The 20,277-nt window shown below is 42.7% G+C and overlaps 1 protein-coding gene across 4 annotated transcripts in view; it reads left to right on the top strand.

Annotated features, from left to right (window-relative positions):
- The first annotated feature begins 6,497 nt into the window (after positions 1 to 6,497).
- RERE (arginine-glutamic acid dipeptide repeats) overlaps positions 6,498 to 20,277 on the top strand; it is a 426,631-nt gene continuing 412,851 nt past the window's right edge. For 3 of the 4 annotated variants that reach the window (XM_040460361.1, XM_040460352.1, XM_040460343.1), the window contains exon 1: positions 6,498 to 6,989. The gene's annotated coding sequence lies outside the window, so the exon portion shown is untranslated. The remainder of the gene's footprint in view (positions 6,990 to 20,277) is intronic. The other variant, XM_040460372.1, reaches the window with a different exon arrangement.

The raw sequence follows: 20,277 nt of genomic DNA, 5'->3' as shown, positions 1-20,277 counted from the left end.
CAGCTGTTTATAACAGGAACCGAGGAATAGCACGTCTCAGTGAGATGGCAGGCAGACAAAGGAGGAGGACTGAGAACGATCAAACTTGGAATTGGGCCAGGACAATGAAAATCAGCATCTCCTCCCCTTAATTCTTTCATGAAGCCTACGAGACTTTTCAATGACCACATGTGGTCAGAGGTCAGATGTTGGGTTTAGATCTCATCCCAAAGGCACCCATTGCCTCCGGACAGCATGCTGTGGCGTTGGCTGGCTAAGCGTAACTCAGAGAAAAGCATCATTGATCACTGGATCTGATGGTTTAGCGGAGCAGGGTTTCCTTGAGATCTACCTGTAGGTGTGTTGGTGTATAGACCCACTTCTACTTTGGTTGAAAGAAAATTCATCGGAGTCTGGAGTTGAGTGGAGAACCTTAATTGCCGTCCATAATCAGTCACATCCACACAAAGGAAAAGGGCTTTGAATTTTGGAAAGATGTTTGTTTCACTTAAAAAAAAATTTTTTTTTTAATGTTGACTTATTTTTGAGAAAGTGAGTGAGAGAGACAGAATCCAAAATAGGGTTCAGGCTCTGAGCTGTCAGCACAGAGCCCGACCCGGGGCTCGAACCTGTGAACCATGAGATCATGACCTGAGCTGAAGTCAGATGCTTTACCGACTGAGCCACCCAGGCGCCCCTGTTTGTTTCACTTTTGTACATGTTTTTGCATGTGTGACAGGTGCCTCCTGCAGTAAGGGCCAGAATCACCCAGGGCTCCATTCCGGCTCAGTGGAGGGACTGTCAAAGGCCATCGGGGGTTACTTACTGGCTCTGAGAGAAAAGATTGAGGAGGCAGCAATTCTGATGTACAACACATTGTGAAGCGAACCCCCGGTGTCGGTAAACCTAATGTGAGCGTTAAGCATCCTCAGACAGACCACGGTGGGAAGCAGTAGTGAGCTCTGTTCTGGCTCCACCTGAAAAAGTGTAGGGGCACCTGGGTAGCTCAGTTGGTTAAGCATCCAACTCTTGGTTTCGGCTCAGGTCACGATCTCATGGTTTGTGGGTTCGGGCCCCACATCAGGCTCTGTGCTGATGGCATGGAACCTGCTTGGGATTCTGTCTCCCTCTCTCTCTCTCTGTCTCTCCCCTGCTCGCTCTCTATCTCTCTCTCAAAAATAAATAAACAAACATTAAAAAAAAAAAAGAAAAAGTGCAAAGGGAGGTGGCTGGGGCACAGTGCTGGCTGGCGTTTGCACCACACAATCTTGGAAGGCAATTTCAAAGAAAATGCCTAGAAACAAGCTTCAGTCTGTTACCAGGCTTGCTAAAGCACCCCAGTTTTGCCGAAGGCATTTTAGAGGAAAATAATTTACTTGTTCTAAAGCTTGAGTACTTCTGGTGAATTATGAAGGCTAGTTACCAGCCATATGTTCAAAGAACTTGAATTCTTTTTTTTTTTAATTATAAAAATTATACATGCTTGATATGAAGAGAAAAAATCAAACAGAACAGAGTCAAATGAAATCAAGTATGTCTCCTGTTCCCTCATTACTCTTCATTCCATGCCCAGCGGACTCACTACAAACATTTTCCTGGTGAATGTGTTTTTAGACATTTTTGAAGCAGATACAAATTTGTCCCTCTTTTTAAAAAGATCTTTTTTTTTATTTTTAAGTAATCTCTACACCCAGCATGGGGCTTGAACTCACAACCCTGAGATCAAGAGCTGCATGCTCAACTGACTGAGCCAGCCAGGCGCCCCTACAAACTCGTCCTTTTAAAAATCAAATAGGGGTGCCTGGGTGGCTCAGTCAGTCAAGTGTCTGACCCTTGGTTTCAGCTCAGGTCATGCATGATCTTAAGGTTTGTGGGATCGAGCCCCAAGTTGGGCTCCGTGCTGAATGTGAAGACTGCTTAAGATTCTCTCTCTCTCTCTCTCTCTCTCTCTCTCCCTCAACCCCTGCCCCCCTCTCTAAAATAAAAAAATAAAAATAAATAAAAAATTTTAAAAAACGCAAATAGATTCATACTTCTGTATAATTGTTCTATGACTTGACTCTGAATCCCGATCGTCATTCTGTATCAACTCAGACTTACCTAATTCTTTTTGAAATCTATAAAGTATTCCATTGTATGTTTGTACTATAATTTATTTAAACATTCTTTGTTGATGGGTGTTTGGGTTTTTTCAGGTTTTCACTATTATAAATAATGTTGCAGTTATATATATGTTTGTGTTATTTTTATACATTAAAAAAAATTTTTTTTCAACGTTTATTTATTTTTGGGACAGAGAGAGACAGAGCATGAACGGAGGAGGGGCAGAGTGAGAGGGAGACACAGAATCGGAAACAGGCTCCAGGCTCTGAGCCATCAGCCCAGAGCCTGACGCGGGGCTCGAACTCACAGACCGTGAGATCGTGACCTGGCTGAAGTCGGACGCTTAACCGACTGCGCCACCCAGGCGCCCCTATTTTTATACATTTATGCAAGATTATTTGTAGAGTGGCTTTCTAGAAGTAGAATTTCTGGGTCGAAGGTATGGGTGTTTAATTGTTTCATAGGTTGTTGCCAAATTGTGTTCTAAAAAAGGGAATGACTACGTTTTTACCAACAGTGCATCAAAGTGCCTGTTTTCCCACATCCTCATCAATACTGGGTATTGTGAAGGTAAACTTTTTCCCTAATCTGAAAGAGTATTTTAATTTGCATTTATTTTATTATTATTGAATCATGTTTATTGAACACATTTCTCTATGAATTTTTTGTTCATATATTTTGTCCATTTTTCTGATTTTTTCTTACAAATTTGTAAGAGCTTTATTATAGTATGGTAATTTATCATAATAATTATTATATTATAGGTATTGAAAATATTTTCCCTCAATATTTTTGTTTCTTGCATTGTTGTGCTGTTCTTTTGTGTCTTATAGAGATGTAAAATATGTATGCATTAAAATTTATTGGTGGTTTTTCTTTATGGCTTCTGGATTTCCTGTTATGCTTAGAAAAAACTCCTTCAATCCATGATTTGAAAAGCTTTTAGTATTCCTCTAATTACTTTCATGGTTTCATTAAAACAAATCATAAAATATCTGACATATACAAAAGAGTAAACATAACCTATAACGTAGGTTATAGAGAAAATAAACTTTTAAATTCAAGCTAACGAATAGAGGCTCAATGGGTCTTACAGAATCCTGTAGACCATGGTAAGGTCTCTCTCTACACCCAATGTGGGGTGTGAACTCATGACCCTGAGACCAAGAGTTGCATGCTTAGGGTGCCTGGGTGGCTGTGTTGGTTAAGTGTCTGAATCTTGATTTCGGCTCAGGTCATGATCTCATGGTTTATGAGTTTGAATCCCATGTTAGGCTCTGGGCTGACAGTGTACAGCCTGCTTTGGATTCGCACACTCTCTCTCTCTCAAAATACATAAATAAACTTAAAAAAAAAAGGAATAACATAAATCTAGTTAAAACACTTTTTTCAGCATTTTTTTTCTTATATAGTTATCTGGTTGTCCCAACACCACTTATTAAATAATCCCTCTTTCTCCTGGCTTCTTTTATTTATCTTTTTAAGTTTATTTGAGAGCAAGAGAGAGAAAGAGAGAGTGAGTGAGCACATTCACAGTTGGGGTAGGGGCTGAGGGAGGGAGAGGGAGAGAGAGAATCCCAAGCAGGCTCCTCACTGGCAGCGTGAACCCCGATTTGGGGCTTGAACTTACCAACCATGAGATCATGACCTGATACCAAACCAAGAGTTGGAAGTTTGACCGACTGAGCCACCTAGGCACTCCTCTCCCAGCTTCTTTGAAATAATGGTATTATATTTCTGATGTGACCTCTGCATACAAAATAAAATCACTTCTACCTCTAGTAAGATACACAAAATAACTAACAAAAATCCTTCTTGATATTTTTAAATTCAATAACCAAAAGTAATCCCCATTTTCTAAAGCTTGCTGAAAAGAGATTTATTTAGGAAATGCATTCTAATTTCATAGCGGGGAAAAAAAACCCCACTAGATATTTGACCTCTTTCACCTTGACCATGTTATTTAACTTCCCCAAGCCCCAGTTTCTTGACCTTTAAAATGGAGATAATAATACACTTCATGGGCTGTTGTCAGGACTAAGTGGACCAAGGAATACAACATGCTTTGCACGGTGCTTGGGATATAGTAAGCTTTCAATCAATGGTTTAATAGTTTTCCTTATTAAGATGTATTGTTATTACATTATCAGCCTCTCAGGAAGGCTGTACTCTCCAGCTTTACGGCTGGACCACAATTCTTGCATGAGATTTTGCAGTTAAAGAGACCTAGTTTGCTAATTTTATGGCGCGATATCATAATGTTATGCTTTGTAACAATGTGAAATCTTGAGACTCCTAAATCTACATGTTTTAAAAGTAGGCTCTTTGTCCAACATAGGGTGTAAACTCACAACCCTGAGAGTAAGAGTGGCATGCCCCTACTGACTGGGCCAGCCAGGGGCCCCTTAATCTATGGTTTTTTATTTTTTTTATTTTTTAACATTTATTTATTTTTGAGACAGGGAGAGACAGAGCATGAACAGGGGAGGGTCAGAGAGAGGGAGACACAGAATCCGAAACAGGCTCCAGGCTCTGAGCTGTCAGCCCAGAGCACGATGCGGGGCTCGAACTCACGGACCGCGAGATCATGACCTGGGCCGAAGTCAGCCGCTTAACCGACTGAGTCATCCAGGCGCCCCCTCTACGGTTTTTTAAATAAATGAAGTGATGGCAAGCCCTAATACTACAATAAATGTGGTTTTCTGATCATGAGAGGGTCTCTCCTCTCCGCTGAATGGTAGTGTAGGATTCACAGGCATCTTCTGAAAAACGGTGGTCCATTTGCCCACCACAGGGCTGAAGCTTTATTAGAAAGAGTGCTCTCGTAAATGTAGATTTTGATGGGAACTGAAGCCATCTAATACCCTTTACTCCTCATTATTTCCAAACTGATGTCGAATAGTTCCATCCGTATCTAGGATGTCCAGAGCCTTTACTGAAATTTATTATGCTGTAAAATTCGGTTCTCACATTATTAGATATATAATGAGCTACTAACTACTCTTCCCATTTCATAGCTGCAGGAATTGCAGCAAGACAGGGTTTTTCCTGCTGGAAGTTACTCAGAAAGGTAACGGCACAGACCTATTTGTTTTTAGTTCTCTTGGGTCACAGTCCAATAATATCTGCTAGTCCAAATTATTCTTAAAAGAAACTGCTGGATGTGGAAATTATAATCTGAATAGATATTCCAAAGAGAAAATTATCACTTTATTTGAAATAGATGAGTGAATTATTTTGCATGTGTTCTATCCCTTAATTATTCTATTATATACAGATCTGAACTCCAGGGAGAGTGTATGGTATAAGGACACCAATAGCATTTACAGTATATTAACCAACCAACAATAGGTTGATGATTCGCCCTGGATTCATGCCAGGGTGTGTGAAAGAACTCAATAAACATGATATGCATTTCAAAAACTGCTAGTCATAATTAAAATTTCCAAACCCCTCATTCCTATAAATTATATTAACTAGAATATGAACATTTGGCCTGCCCCTGTCTCCCCTTACAGCACCGTAGACCCCGTGATTACCAGCCTTTCGGGAAGTGGGACAGAATACTATGCTTCTCAAAGAAAAAAAGGTGGTATTTGGATGTTTTGTGTGAAACTTACGGCATAGGGTTGTGCACACTGCTCTCTGTCTAAAATTCCCTCTGCGACTGGGGTTCTAGTCCCTTATTCCTTGATGAGACTTTCCACCCTTTTCATCTTTGCTATATTCTTTTCAAAGAAGCAGCGCGATCTGAGAATTTCGTTTTACTCTTTCTTAATCTTCTGCCACAGACTTATTTTGAAAACGTTCCTTCTCATCGGAATTTCGAAAGGGTCCTTAAAGCGAATCGCTGCAACCCGCTCCGTGTCCCCCGGGGGGCCCGGGCCCCCCCCCCCCCCCGGCCCCGGGATAGGAGTCCGCGTCTGAAGTGGCTGAAAAGGCAAATTGTGACCCTGATAATAACGAGAGCAACGGGACCCTGGGCGGTCGGCCCGGGGACCTGCCCGCAGCACGCCGCGACCCCGGCAGCGCACAAAGACGCGCCCGGGTGGGGGGCCCAGCCCACCGCCAGGCCGCCGCCCGGAGCGCGCGCTCGAGCCCGTGCCCTGGCGTCGGCACCGCACAGCGCGGCCGCTCCCCTCCTTCTCTTCTGCTCTTTTTATTAGAAAGGAAAAAAAAAGGAGAGAGGGAGAGGGAGAGAGGGAGAGAGAGAGAGAGAGACAGACAGAGACAGAGACAGAGAAAGAGATAGAACGCAAGAAGTCCCGCCCCTCCGCCCGCCCTCCGCTTTCCATTGGCCCGGCTTCCGCGCGCGTCACTTCGGGATGCGCCAATGGCGAGGCGCGATACTGCGAGGTGGGCCGGGCCCGAGCGCGGAGTGGGCGGCGGGTCGGTGCAGCAGCCCCGCCGCGGCTCGGCCACCATCGCCGAGGCGCCGCTGCTCCCACAGACGCTCGCGAGCCGCCCCCCGCGCTCCCAGCCTCCTCTTCCTCCCGCACGCCCGAGACGCTCGCCCGACTCGGGTCTCGCCCCCGCCTCCGCCTCCCCCGTGCTCTCCCCTCGCTCGCCTCCCACCTTGTCTCTGCCTCATTTTCTCTCCTAGTTGAGGAAAAAAAAATCACCATCATCCTCAGGGAGCCCCTCGCCCTCAGAAAAACAAAACCAGACATGATCCTGGGCTCCCGCTCCTGAAGGACCGGCCGAGCGAGGAGCAGGGAGCTAGTGGAGACCGCCCCCGAGGTCACGGGAGGGAAGCCCCTGCAGCCCCCGGCCCTGTCCCCGCGGCCGGCCCCCTCCTCGGCCCGAGCCCGGCGGCCCCCAGCCCCGCGGGCCTCCCGCCCCGTCCCCCACTTTCCCGGGAGCCGGCCGAACACACCTCCATTGATGGTGTAGCGCATCCGGGGAAGGTAAGTGTCCAAGTTGCCGGCGCGTGGCGGCCACCTTCTCTCCTGGCCCCTCGTCCTGGGCACGGACATGGGGTGGCAGGGGGCCGGCGTGGACGCCCCGGTCCGCCGGGAGCCGGGAAGGGCAGGCCGGCGTGCGAGCCGCGCGCGCCCGGTGGTGGTGGTGGGGGGGGCGGTCATAAAGGGCCGCCGGGGACTTCTTCGGCCCTGTGCGGGCCAGGTCACTGTCCCACTCGCCTGCTGACCCCTGTTCTCTCTCTGCTGCTTATTCATGCTCTTGTTTGACTTGTCTGAGGTTAAACTGTTTCATGTGACTGAATTATTGGCCGAACTGGGGGTGGGGGGTAGTGGGGGAAAGGAAAGGAAGTCAAAGACCCACAGTGTACATTTCTTGAATGTTTGTGGATTTGGGGGTCTTGGGGGAGGACTTTTCTTAAAGTATCATTTTCCCATTAGGGAGAGATTCCTTCTTTGTGTTCTAAATCTCCAGTTCTCTGTTCTGTGTGATTACTAACCCAAAATCACTTGGAGCAGAATAGGATTCTTACTACCATGTTCGAGTTTTGCTCTGTGAAAGAGAGTGGCTTCTATTTTTATTTTTATTTTTTTAAGGTTTTGGAAAGGAAGAGAGGTAGTTTTACATAGATTGTGAGTGTGTGTGTGTGTGTGTGTGTGTGCGCGTGTGTGTGCCTGTGTGTGCGCGGGGAGGGGGAAAGTATTGCAGGTTTCCTTTGAAACTGGTTGCTTGAGAAGTTGTTGAAAGGAAAACAAAATGATTCATTGTTGAATTGTCATTTTCCTCTGCCTCTTTTCCAAGGTTTGCTTACAATTTTTTTTCTGGATTACAGACTTCAAACATTGATTTAAGCAAAATGTGTCCTTGAGAAACTGGGTGCTTTAAATGTTTCAGTATGTGTTACTATTTTAAGGGACATTTAGAAAGTAGTTTTGTATGAATCCTGAAATAGCTTTCCCCAAAGCAAATTTTTTAAACCCAGAAAAGATAACTAGTAAAAGGGAAAGTTGGCGAATTGCAAAAAAACATTTTCGTGGAACACAAATGAATGCATCCTGTGTTTAGATAAGAAACAGTTTTGATAATTGCTTTCCATTGAAAGAGAGACCTTTTTGTCTGGTGTGCACTGGTTTCTTTAGTCTCAGTCTGTTGGGGGAGGGGAGACAGGATGGATCTATACAATAATAAAATCATCTTTGGGTAGCGATTTCCTTCCATGGATTTGCTTGCTGAGTTAATTCCCCCGTAAATCATAAACCAGTTTTGATTTTGATGGCCTGCATGGAGAGCTGTCTTCCAGCCCTCCCTGTTGTTGTTGAGGTCGAAGGGAAAAGAGGCAGAGGCAGAGGCAGACACACACACACACACACACACACACACACACACACACACACACAATACCAGGCTGAGGGCTCATTGTTCTTCCATACACACATTCATTCTCTCTCTCCCATATTTGGGACTAGGTTTGCACAGACAAACACAGCTCTTTTTGGGAGAGAGGAGAGAAGATGGGGGAAGGGTGGACGCTTTTCTTTTTCAGCTTTCTTTCACCCATCTCATGTCTGGCCTTTTTTTGCAACCTTGTAAGAGGCAGAAGAGTATATTAGAAACTAAAGGACACTCTCAAACATGTTCAGAGACTCCTCTTCTCCACCTGCCTTCTTTCCTTTGCAGTTCTAGTTTCTGCCGCTCTTTCTTTTTTGTGTATGTAAAGATAAAATTCCTCTTTCTACGTCGTGGCCTTATAGTCTGCTTTCCTATTCCTGATTGCCCCTGACTTTGGTGAGGACAGTGATTTGTTCCGTTGACTCTTACTGTAGTGAATATGACCAGGGTCTTTTCTAGGTAGCAGTGGTGGATTGTTTCAGTTAAGATGACGAAAATTGTATTTGAGTGTCTGTGTGTTTTGACATATTAGTGGCCTGATGGTTGATAATCAGGTATGCCGGCTATGGAACTGTCATGTTCAGTTTTGTTTTGTAAATAGGGGTTATCAAAGAAGATCTGGTTTTTTCTTTGTGCGGAAGGGGGGGAGTGGTGTAGAGAGGCTTCCTTGAATACTGGACAAGGAATAGGATGACAGAGTCCACCTGGGTTAAAACCAGCTCTGGGCCAAGGATGGAGGTTGGTGTGAATACTGTGGGTTGCAGAATAGCACCTTCTACTGGTTAATTGCTTCCAAGGATCTTGACGAAGAGAACGGGGGAGGGGAGTAACGGCTGAGGCCTAATGATTTTCTTTTGAACGCAATTGTAGTGCCTTCCTGCAAATGCCACTTCCCTGAGCTGCTGATACAGATGCCCTTTGACTGGTACTGGTGCGTCGAGGCTTTATGTGTTATTGGCTGAGTTATGACAATTTGTTCTATTATCATCAGTATTTAGACATAGTGATTTCTAAGGACCCTTTTGAATTGATACTCTGATGAGAAATATAGTTTGTCTTGGAATATTAAACAAAATTTAAAGGGATTTATTTGGGTTCTTGGTGTTGGAAACTGTACATACACTAGCAGTCTTTAAAAAGTTTTCAGTATCTGGGCTCCTGGGTGGCTCACTCAGTTGGGCGTCCTGACTTCGGCTCAGGTCATGATCTCCCATGGGTTCAAGTCCCGCGTTGGGCTCTGTGCTCACAGCTTGGAGCCTGGAGCCTGCTTTGGATTCTGTCTCTCTCTCTCTCTCTCTCTCTCTCTCTCTCTCTCTCTCTCTCTCTGTCTCTCTGCTTCTCCCCCGCTTGTGCTCTGTCTCTGTCTCTCTCAAAGATAAATAAAACATTAAAAAAAAAGTTTTCAGTATTATTAGTAAAAGATCAAAAAGACCTGCTCTATAGAAAAGAAAAATCCTTGCACTGGACCCAGGGGTTTTCTTCTGGGATTAAATGCAGTTGTGGGGTGAGATGGGGGGGAGAGGAACTCACTAAAATCAGCAGTTTTGCAGATGTCATAGTGTTGTGTTGCAATAATGTTGTTTTCAATTGTCGTATAAACAAATAAAATTAAGTCTGATAGGACGACTTATTCTATGAAATAGATTAAAAAAAAACATACACACAGACAAGAGAAAATGTGAAATGAGCATGTGCACAGATTGACACAGAAGGCCAAATTCCTGCTTAAAGACTTCTAATCCAAGGTGTAGTTTCAGAGATAATTTGTTTGATAAATGCCTGGAAGGATTTTTATTATCACACATCTTACCCCATCTCAATTGTTTTAATGTAGTGAATTGCTAGAGAGAGAGGTTTGCAGAGGCAAGGGCGACAGCATAGAATAAACATCTTCTGTTCCAGACTGGCTGCTCTAAGGAATGTGATTTCTGATCCACTTTGCTTTCACAACTTAGAGTGTAACCCCTAAAGTTGTATATCTTTTACAGTGAAGTGTGAACAGTTCAAATGTATTATTTATTCAGTAGGAATAGAGTCTGGTCATTTCAATCCATTATATTCTCTGCCAGTGTTTTGTTGCAAGGTGACTAGAGTAATTCACAACAAAAAGGTTCACAACAAAAAGGTAGTCCAAATCAAGAAATAAATGTGCCAGAAATAAATTGTACAAGAAATAAATTGTACTTTTTCAATTTTGGCCTGGTGGTCAGTCAAAACATTTTTAAAAAGTGGCGTGGTAATTACTGTCAGGTCCTGCAACAATTATATGTACTGTTGAACAGAAACATGCCATGCCTTAAACACACACATACAAGAATATGACCTATGCCCTTCTAAAACCAGTGCCTGTTGAAGATCATTATGGATTTAATAAGCATTCATTACTTTTATTATTTAAAAAGTTTTTTTTTTTTTTATGTTTGTTTATTTTTGAGAGGGACAGAGTGTGAGCAGGGGAGGGGCAGAGAGAGAGGGAGACACAGAATCCGAAGCGGGCTCCAGGCTCCGAGCTGTCAGCAGCACAGAGCCCGACGCGGGGCTCAAACCCACAAACTGTGAGATCGTGACCTGAGCCAAAGTCAGACACTTAACTGACTGAGCCACCCAGGTGCCCCCACTCATTACTTTTAAAATTAGTTTTGAATCTTTAACATCTTGCTCAAATCTCAGTAATCAAACATTCAAGTAGTAAAATAAGTTGTGTATACTGAATTCTTCTGGGAATGCTGTGCTTTCCTACTAACTGCTTTTGGCAGCTGCTTTTGCAGTTGATTTAAAGGCTAAGATAGCAGAAAATTCAGATGTTTAGAGTCATTAGTGTAACATAGCTGTGAACTTCGTTACACACACATACACACCCTGAAACATTACACTATTGTTTTACATATTCACTTTCTGATAACACTGTGCTCTAGCTGATCATAGAGTTTTTCAACAACTAGGAATTCCTCTTGAATCATATTTAAGTGATTGTTAATTATTAGTAGTATCTTGGTGATTATTCCAAATTTGTAGCTTGCTTGTCCTGTTTAAGTGTGATTTTGGTGTGCCTGTTGGCTTGTGCTTGGTTTCTTGTCTGACAGTTCTAGTGTTTTTTAAAATAGTGAGGAAAAATGAGCATTTATGTATTAGGAAATGGTTAATATTGCTTAAGCCATTTTAGTGAACATTTGACCACAAATAACTCAGACATGCTCAAATACTGAATATATTTACTAGGGGGCGCCTGGGTGGCTCAGTCGGTCGAGTGTGTGACTTCGGCTCAGGTCATGATCTTGCATTTCGTGAGTTCAAGCCCCGCGTCGGGCTCTGTGCTGACAGCTTAGAGCCTTGAACCTGCTTCGGATTCTGTGTCTCCCTCTCTCTGCCCCTTCCCTGCTCATGCTCTGTCTCTATCTCTCAAAAATGGATACATGTTAAAAAAAAAAATATATTTACTAGAATGAGGTTTTGGTTGGAATTGTGATTTGCATAATTAACCTGTAATATATAAGTAATATATTACTTACAGTAAGTAAAATATGCCATGTGTCTGTATATTAGGTAACTAGATCAGATAGGACTGCTAATGTAATAGGTTTTTTTGTAAAGCGACCCATTTGTGTTAGTGTAAAATTGTTTTCATTTGGTAAACTTTACCAGTGTGTCAACAACTGTAAGCGGTATAATTAATTGTGAAGTATTTCCTTAAGTGGTTACGTTACAAAATGAAAAGACTTCTAATTCATAGACCACTTGGTATTTGAAGAATCCTCACAGCCTGTTTTGTCTTGGGCTTTGGCATCGGAAGTTGAAGTTACTGGCCATGCCCTAATTAAAACTGGTAATACTTGTGATTTGTAAGGGTGTTGGTTAGGCTTACTTGGTTGTAAGGAACAAAAAAATCTTCCAAGTCATTTCACGTATGGGAGAAAAGAGGAACAGAAATGGACACCTAGAGAGTCAGGCTTCACAGAAGAACAAGAAGCCCAGGTTCTGATGGGCCTCATGGATGCTGGAATACTGTTAGGGATAAGGATGCTGCCTAGCTTTAGCGACCAGATTACCTTGTTGACTCCTCAGCAGGAAGGGTTTGTTGAGCCATACCCTAGTGCCTGGGCTGTGTATGGTTGTGCAGGCTATGTGTAGCATAAGGACACCACTCTAAAGGGGACAGTATTTACTTTGTGGGCCTGTACTAATCTGAAAGAGAGCTTTGAGCAAGCCTGGCCTTGCAGCATCTCGAGACAGAGTCTTGGAACAGCGGGGGAGAGCCCTTCATACAAAAACCTATTCTAGCACACTTGGACACACACATACTCAGCCAGGTGCTGTGAGTATGCACGTATACATTCATTCACACCTATACATGTTTACCAGGCTCCCAGAGGTCTGATTCCTGACCCTGTTGCTTCTGGGGGTGGGGAGCAGGGTAGGTAGACTGGTGGTAGCCCTTTGTTGCTTGTGGGGTGAATGTACTTTGGGGGTAGTGTGAGCAGGTGAGAATGTGGGCATGTGTCTGCATGTATGAATTCAGACCAGCTGCCTGGGGAGGCTCTCCAAACCCTTTTCCTCCCTAGGTAGAATCTGGTTGCACTGGGGAGGTGTATCCACACTACAAAAGTTTTACTTGATTCCGATGAGATGCAAAGGCTCCCGCCACTGATTTAAAAGATGTTTGCTATATGAAAACATTCTTCAGGTGGATTTAAACTGGATGCGCCTTATTAAACCCAGTGTTGATGTTCCCTTGCTCATCAGTCCTCTTTCCCTCCCCTCTTTATGTTTCTGTGAGCCTGCTCTCTCTGGTTGGGCCACCACATAAAGTTGTTCAGGTTGGATAGTAATATACTAACTTAACTTTTTTAACTGAAGGAAGGTATTCCGCACAAGACACTAAACAGCCAGGGCTGGCCCACCGAATCCTCTGCTATTCACTCAGCCGTTTTATCTCTGGTTTCTTTGTGTCTTTATGCCTCTGCTTCTTCTGCTTCCACTACTAAGGACTTCTTCTATATTTCATTAACGTTTCTCAAGAGAGAAGATCTGCTAAGACTGTTGGTTAAGGGCTTGGAGCCAGACCGCTTCTTAAGCTACCTACCAGCCCCCCAGATGGCAGGCTGCTCACCTGTTCAAGCCAGCTCTCATTGAGGTACACAGTAGGAGCTGAGGGAATGGGAGGTATTCGGAGCCAAGGCCTGTGGAAGGGAATTTTTTTCTACTGTTATATCCTCTGATATTTTTCCCGTCTTTATTTTCCCTGACATCTGGTATGGCTGTTGTTGCTTTTGATAGCTTATCCAACAGTTTATGTTGCTTTAAGAAACTACATAGTCATAAATGGTAGTCATTTAAAATCTCTTTTTTAGGTGAGATCATTTTATTACATATGTCTTGTTACATTTTTCCTGTGAATCTACCTACCTACCTGGTCTGTCTTCCTGCCTACCCAAGTCCTTGTTTCCCAAACTATATTCATGGCATACTAATATGCTGCAAATATTTTAAGTGTTCTGAGGTCAAGTAAATTTATAATGCACATTATTGATACCTTAAAGGCTTAGAAATATCCTATAGTTTACAGAGGTTTTTTTTTTTTTCTTGTTTGTTTGTTTAGTTTGTTGGTTTTCTTTGCTTCCCCAAAGAATACTTATGGGCTTCTTATGGAAACTAATATTCTAAAGAACGATTTGAGAAACACATGTAAAATTAATCCTTTCTCAATCAGGTGGCTTGCACTTTTCTCCTTAATAATGAAGAAGTAATTTCTGGGTGATACTGTTATATAACTTTGCTGCTCTGTACTGTTTCTGTTCAAGCAAGCTTTGCATTCCGGTACTTCCAAGGGTACAAAATGACTGCTTTTTCCACTTTATACATAACGTCATTCTGGAGGTTTTTTTTTTTTTTTTTTATGTAATCTTTCCACTCAGCGTGGGGATTGAACTCATGACCCTCCAGATCAAGAGTCACATGCTCTACTGACAGAGCCAGCCAGGTGCCCATTCTGGAGTTAAGATTGTTGTATCTATAATTTCTTATTCCAGCTTTAAGTCAGGTCAGTCAAATTAATATTTTCTTTTTCACCCCACTCCACTAGTTCTGCTCTCATTTAGGGTTTAATCACTTCTTTTTTGGACACCTGTAGTATGTAAGCACTGGCAAGAATCTTTCAGCAAATATTAAAAAAAAAATCCCAAGTACTTGACTGTGTGGTTTTTGAGGTAAGCCTTATAGGCATGTAAAGATGAATAGAGCAGCCTTCTAGAAATTACTGTCTGTACTGGCTATATAGACATAACTGTAGAAGATAGGGGGCGCCTGGGTGGCACAGTCGGTTAAGCGTCCGACTTCAGCCAGGTCACGATCTTGCGGTCCGTGAGTTCGAGCCCCGTGTCAGGCTCTGGGCTGATGGCTCGGAGCCTGGAGCCTGTTTCGGATTCTGTGTCTCCCTCTCTCTCTGCCCCTCCCCCGTTCATGCTCTGTCTCTCTCTGTCCCAAAAATAAATAAAAACGTTGGAAAAAAAAATTTAGAAGATAAACATAAGTGTTTTAGAGACACAAAACGCCATGGGGTTGTATTAGTTATGTACTCTGCATAAAAAATTACCTCAAGACTTGGTGACAACACGGTAAATATGATCTTATAGTTTCTGTGGTCATTTGTTTGGGAGGGGCTTAGCTGGGTGGTTCTGGCTTCAGGTCTCTCTTGAGGTTGCAGTCAAGGTGTCAGCCGGGGCTGTGGTCATCTGAAGGCTTGACTGGGGCTGGAAGGTCTGCTTCCAGATGGCTCACTCAGTTGGCTGTGGGCAGAAGGCCTCATTTGCTTGCCACATGGACCTCTCTGTGTGGTTACCTGAGTGACCTCCTGACATTGCATTTGGCTTCCCCCAGAAGGAGCGATCAGAGAGAGAGAGAGAGAGAGAGAGAGAGAGAGAGAGAGAGGAAGCAAAGAGGAATCTTTAATGCCTTTTCTGACCTACTCTCAGAAGTCATACACCATCACCTCCATCATATTCTGTTAGTTAAAATCAACTCACTAAGTCCAGCCCATGTGCAAAGGGAAGGGAGTTTAGCTCCACCTCTTGAAGGGAGGAGTATCAAAGAGTTTGTAGATTTATTTAGAAACCACTGCAGGGGTTCAAAGGAGAGAAATCTAGAAGATTTAAAAAATGTTTTCCCCTTTGATTATCTTCAAGCAATGCTTTACTTTAGAGAATAGTTGCTGGTTCTTAGAGGAGAGTGGCGTGACCATAACCTCATGTTATTCATCTTCTACTCTTGTTAAGGTATCACTTATTCCTTATCCTCTTTCTGTTGTTCTTACATCAGATTTAATCTCTTTCAAATTTTTTTTTAGTATCTATTTTTGAGAGAAAGAGCACAAATTGGGGAGGGGCAGAGAGAGAATGAAACACAGAATCCTGAAGCAGGCTCCAGGTTCTGAGCTGTCAGCACAGAGTCTAACGCGGGGCTCGAACTCACAGGCTGCGAGATCACGACCTAAGCCCAAGTTGGACAGTTAACCAGCTGAGCCACCCTTGCGCCCCAGATTTAATCTAAATTAAAACTGTGGTTAGGACACCTGCCTTGGAATTTTTTTGGCTTGGCCACTCTGATTTCCTACCAGTTAAGTACCTTTTCTTCAGTTCTATACTTCCTCCTCATTTTATCACTTCAGGTTGGGGGGGGGGGGCTCCATTGAGGCATTTTAGTTGCCTGTATGTGTTACATCCCGAGAAAAAGAATCCAAGATTTTCGCTCCTGTGTGTTTTTGTCTTGTTTCTGCAAGGCCCGTGTTGCCAGCTGAGGTTGTCAGTTCATTGAAACCAAACTCATGGGACAGGAGCAGGTTATTCTGCCATTTTTTTCTAGATCTTTGAGTTGCACATCAAAGCTGGGGCTGATCATCCACATGTGTTTAACCTGCCTGTGAGGTTCACAGTAGTTTTCCTGGATCTGTGAACATCAGTGATTTCAAATTCACCAATGTAACCATGCTTCATCATTATAGTTAGAAACTGGATGATGGGGGCACCTGGGTGCTCAGTCAGTTAAGCGTCTGACTCTTGATTTCAGCTCAGGTCATGATCTCAGGGTTGTGAGATCAAGCCCTGTGTCGGGCTCTGTGCTGAGCGTGGGGCCTACTTAAGATTCTCTCTCTCCTTCTATCTCTGCCCCTCTCCTGCTTGTGCATACTCTCTCTCTTTAAAAAAAAAAAAAAAAAAAGACATAAACAAACCAGTGACTTTGGAGCATGGCCTAATAGCATGGTATTTGCCTCTCTTTTTGGCATTGGTGACGCTCTTGAGAGCATGAGCCAGGACATTCATGTGCAGCATTATGGCAGCATTGAAAGATGGTGGAAAGAGACTCTTATCTTGTGTTAATATTTATTACTTGCATTTGTATCTTAGTATTAATTATGTCTTTTCCATTAGATTGAAAACCCCTTGAAGTCAGAAAGTTTTCCTGTAACTACACCAGTGTGTATGCTCACATGTGGAATTAAATGTATTCTAAAAGACACAGTTAATTGTATCTAAGATGTTATCAGTAGTAAGATGCCATTATTTCATGTATGGCTAAGAATGAAAAAAATGCTAACAATTTAACTGTTACAGTTAACAGTTTAACTGTAGGACCTGCCTCAGTTCCAGTGCTGTACAAATGGAAAACATCATGCATCTTGAAATCATTGAACGATGGTCATATATTTAGGCCATCATTCTTTTCACAGCTTTATATCCTGGAAAACATTCTTTAAGATAGATCTTAAAGCAGATTATTTTTTCTCATAGGAACAGTGTGATAGGTGGTGTTCTTGTGTAAACATTTAGCATGAAAAACTTAGATGTGACCAAGAGTACGATAAAAACAGATGCTACCGTAAACCTATAGTCATAGTTGAATTATGATCCAGTTCCCATAGAGTAGGTATAACTGTTATATATTTTGATTTGTAATATGCTGTATTTTTTGTATATATAACATACAAAAATATTTAGCACCCTACTGCATCATTAGTTTGGCCTAAAATGTCAACTTATTATTTTTTTTTAAGATTTTATTTTTTTATGTAATCTCCACCTGTAATGTGGGGCTCAAACTCATGACCTCAAGATTGAGAGTCTCATGTTCTACCGGTTGAACAAGCCAGATGCCCCTAAAGTGTCAACTTTTATATATTTAATATTTAAATATTGCTGTTTCTCATGATTCTGTTCAATATCTCCCTCAGCACTGTTTTCCAGAGTGACCTCGTTCTACCTAGTATGTCCAGTCTGCAAGTTTATAAATCTAGCCCTAATCTCTTTCCTGAGATCCACATCTATGTTGCCCTCGGTCTCCTTGGATGTCTTTTGGTCTCCCATCCAAGTACTAACCAGGCCTGACCCTGCTTAGCTTCTGAGATCAGATGAGATTGGGCGCGTTTAGGGTGGTATGGCCATAGACTTGGATGTCTTTTGGGTACTGAGCCTCAAAATTTACCAGTCTGTATTTGATCACTCTTAACCATTATACTATTTATTTTTATTTGAGAGGGAGAGAGAGAGAGACTGTGCAAGCAGGGGAGAGGGGCGGTGGGGGATGGGGGAGAGATTCTTAAGCAGGCTCCATGCTCAGCGTGGAACCTGATGTGGGGCTAGGTCACAAGACCCTGGGATCATGACCTGAGCTGAAATCAAGAGTTGGATGCTCAACTGACAGAACCACCTAGGCACCCCTCATCATATTGTTTAACAAAATAGTTAAGAGAACGCTAGACTCAATCCCCAGTCTGCTGCTTAATAACACTATGGCTTTAGGCAAGTTACTTACCTCTCTGGGTCTTGGTTTCCTCATCTGTAAGATGAGAGATAATAGTACTCATCTCACAAGTTTGTTATGAGGACCAAAGTAATTAATACATATAAGTTGCTTAAAATGTCCCTGGAAAATAGTAAGTACTCAATAAATATTAGCCTTTAAAAATTATTATAACTGTTATCATTGTCATTTAGAAATCTAACTTCCACTGTGTTTGCTTTCTTAGTTATCTGCAATACTCAACAACCAGGAGATACATAGGAGCAGTGGGTCAACTCTAGAGGGTTCAAATGACTTCTTGAGTTGCCAACCAGACTTTTATTATTTCTTGGATATAGGAAATGCTGCAGAATTATACATGATTAAATACCAAGAGAATGACACCATAGAGTAATGGTGAGGTTTGGGCTATTAATGAATGATCAGAATATGATAGCTCAGTTGGTTCTCTTCCTTGTGATGTTCCTGAAGGAGATTTACATGAGTAGAGCAATGGCAAGTGGGAAATTTAAAGTATTATTATTAATTGGGTTTTTGGCCAAAACACCCATGTGGAGCTGTCTGATATCCTGGGTTGTAGCCTATTGCTTAAGCTTGAGGCCAAGGCATGGGATCTCCCTTTGTCCTAAATCTCACTGTCTTCCTACTGCTACAGAAAACCCAAACAGCCTTTTGAGCGTGTGTGAGAGAAATGAGCATAGAGCAAGATAGTGTGGATCGTCATATATGTGTGTCAGTCATATATGTGTGTCACGTTTAATTGGCATTTAATCCTCAAATCAGTAAACGAGTCCAATCAGTGTTTTGGACTCTGACCCAATCAGATTAGTAGTCCATTCTCTCAGGGAGGTTCAAGAAGGTCGGGGATGGAGAGAGACAGCGAGCGAGCGAGGAATCTTGTTGGTCCAGCTTCAGCTCTGTAGTGAGCTGGTTTAATGGCCTGTGAGGAATAACTAAATATGGTTGGCCATCTGTCTAGCAGCCCTACATTATGACTTATTTTTTTTAGGACATTCTCTGGAAGCTAGGGGGAACTGCAAAGTGTTGTTTAAATTTAAGGATAAGGTTACTCTTTGACAGGAAATTAAGGAGAAATATTATGTGAAAATAAGATTTGCCATTTGGAAAAGTGGTCTACCATTAATGATAGCTCCTGTAGCATTTTGGTAATAAGCTGATTTTAATTTTGGTAACAGGAGTATAATCTTTGAGGAATAGAATTATATATGATTATGTTAGTAGAGCAGAGCTGAAGCCTAATCATATTATACTCAGTCTGAGACAAGAACATGATAGCAGAAGGGGGATAATTAACTTGGAGGCTGGAAGAGAGGTATCCGGAGTGTTGCCCTCAGATTCTGCAACCTCAGGTACATTGCTGTCTTGTCAACTCTAGGAGGGCACAGGCCGCATCTGCTTTGGTCTCCTCCACATCCTTTGCATCCAGCATGTGAAGAATGTAGCAGACATTCACTAGTCAAGTGAATGATTGGATAATATAATTATATAGTTTATCGAGGTTGATGATGCAGGAGATTTGTCTTAATTTCCTGACCCCAAGGAATATTCTGGAAGCTGTTTTTTTTTTTTTTTTTTCTTTTTTCAAGTAGGCTCCACACCCAGTGTGGGGCTTAAACTCATGACCCTGGGATCAAGGGTAGCACACTCTACTGACTGAACCAGCAAGGTGCCCCAGGAAGCTGATTTTTAGACAGATTCATCCTTCCTTCCTTCCTTCCTTCCTTCCTTCCTTCCTTCCTTCCTTCCTTCCTCCCTCCCTCCCTCCCTCCCTTCCTTCCTTCCTTTCTTTGTTTTGAGAGAGAGAGAGAGAATATCAAGCAGGCTCTGCACTGTTAGCAGAAAGCCTAACGTGGGGCTCGAGCTCATGAACTGTGAGATTATGACATGAGCTGAAATCAAGTGTCCTACACTTAACCAACTGAGCTACCCAGGTGCCCCTTGGAAACATTCTTTTTTTTTTTTTTTTTTTTAAATTATTTTTGAGAGAGAGAAAATGCATGTGAGCTCTTGTGAGCAGGGAGGGGCAGAGAGAGGGAGACAGAGTATTCAAAACAGGCTCCATGCTTTCAGTGCAGA

This window comes from Herpailurus yagouaroundi, unplaced genomic scaffold (assembly GCF_014898765.1).
Source record: "Herpailurus yagouaroundi ecotype Mexico unplaced genomic scaffold, PumYag 77, whole genome shotgun sequence".
In the NCBI taxonomy this organism is placed as follows: Eukaryota; Metazoa; Chordata; class Mammalia; order Carnivora; family Felidae; genus Herpailurus; species Herpailurus yagouaroundi.
Note: the sequence above shows the minus strand (reverse complement) of the source record. Positions and strands in the feature narration are given on the sequence as shown.